Raw genomic sequence first — 593 nt, forward strand, 5'->3', positions numbered from 1 at the left:
GGAGACTAAAAAAGATTTGGCATGGGTCCTCAGATCCTCAAAAAAATTCTACAGCTGCACCATCGAAAGCATCCTGACTGGTTGCATCACCGCCTGGTATGGCAACTGCTTGGCCTCTGACCGCAAGGCACTACAGAGGTAGTGCGTACGGCCCAGTACATCACAGGGGCAAAGCTCCCTGCCATCCAGGACCTCTATACCAGGCGGTGTCAGAGGAAGGCCCTCAAAATTGTCAAAGACTCCAGTCACCCTAGTCATAGACTGTTCTCTCTGCTACCGCACAGCGTACCGGAGTGCCAAGTCTAGGTCCAAAAGACTTCTCAACAGCTTCTACCCCCAAGCCATAAGACTCCTGAACAGCTAATCATGGCTACCCGGACTATTTGCACTGCCCCCCCACCCCATACTTTTTACGCTGCTGCTACTCTGTTAAGTATTTATGCATAGTCACTTTAACTCTACCCACATGTACATATTACCTCCAACTACCTCAACTAGCCGGTGCCCCCATTATTGACTATGCAACGGTACCCCCCTGTATATATAGCCTCCCTACTGTCACTTTATTCTATTGTATATATAGCCTCCCTACT

The sequence above is a fragment of the Coregonus clupeaformis genome, unplaced genomic scaffold (assembly GCF_020615455.1).
Source record: "Coregonus clupeaformis isolate EN_2021a unplaced genomic scaffold, ASM2061545v1 scaf5717, whole genome shotgun sequence".
Classification (NCBI taxonomy): domain Eukaryota; kingdom Metazoa; phylum Chordata; class Actinopteri; order Salmoniformes; family Salmonidae; genus Coregonus; species Coregonus clupeaformis.